At 48.2% G+C, this 978-nt stretch overlaps 1 non-coding gene across 1 annotated transcript; it reads right to left on the reverse strand.

Annotated features, from left to right (window-relative positions):
• Positions 1 to 576: 576 nt before the first annotated feature.
• On the reverse strand, positions 577 to 695 carry LOC145405388 (5S ribosomal RNA). The gene has a single exon (XR_013898344.1). It is a non-coding gene; the product is annotated as a 5S ribosomal RNA (ribosomal RNA).
• Between the last annotated feature and the right edge of the window lie 283 nt (positions 696 to 978).

Genomic DNA, 978 nt, shown 5'->3' on the forward strand with positions numbered 1-978 from the left:
CCTCCTTCCACCTGGGACAATCCCTAGAGGAAGTGGAGTGAGTACCCTTGCAGTGAAAATAACGTACTGTCTCTGATGTGCAACTTTCCGCATTATGACCCTGGCTTGCACACTTGCCGCACACTGGTTGGGAAGCCCGACAAGTCTTTGTACCATGCCCATACAGCTGGCATTTCAAGCAACGCAAAGGGTTAGGGATGTACGGCCGAACGTGAATGATTTTGTAACCAACTTTGACATCACTAAGAAGAGAAGATTTGGCAAACGTCAAGATAATAGTTGCTGTCTTCGTCCTTATGCCTTCCGAGTATTGAGTAATGAATTTTGCCTCAATTACATCTTGCTGCACCAATTCACTTACGATCTCGTCCTCGCTCATCACCATGAGATCCCTGCAAGTGACAACACCCTTGCAGGTGTTCATGGAGACTGCGATTTTGGCTTCGACATCGTTCATTCATCATTCATTCATTGCCAGACGCCATGTATCCCAAATGGGGTGGCCAAGGGCTTAGAGTTAATTGTTTTACAGGGAGGGGCACTAATCCTCCACCAATCCCACTTGACACGTAGGGATGCCAACAGCATCTGGTGTTCCCAGGCGGTCACCCATCCAAGTACTAACCAGACCCAACGTTGCTTTGCTTCGCTGATTGGACAGGAAGCGGTGTACTCAACGTGGTATGGCCGTTGGCTCATCGTAACAATGGAATTTGCGCAGTTTCAACAAATCCTTTACCTGTGCCAAGTTTACGATTTTAACCAGGAGATCTCCATTAGCAAGTTTTTTAACTTATTCGACTTCTCCCGCACAGTGGTCAATCACCTTCTTGATAAGGAAGGGATTGAGACTGGACAGGGGAGTGGAACCTAGTGCATGAATGGTGACGTATGTCTCATTAGCTACAGGGATGTCAAGTGGGGCTCGAGTCTGGCGTCCGTCAGTCTGGGGGTGGTCAGTCCGGTCATTCCTACATT

Source organism: Coenobita brevimanus, chromosome 7 (assembly GCF_032717465.1).
Source record: "Coenobita brevimanus isolate Jiangsu-jjx chromosome 7, ASM3271746v2, whole genome shotgun sequence".
NCBI lineage: Eukaryota > Metazoa > Arthropoda > Malacostraca > Decapoda > Coenobitidae > Coenobita > Coenobita brevimanus.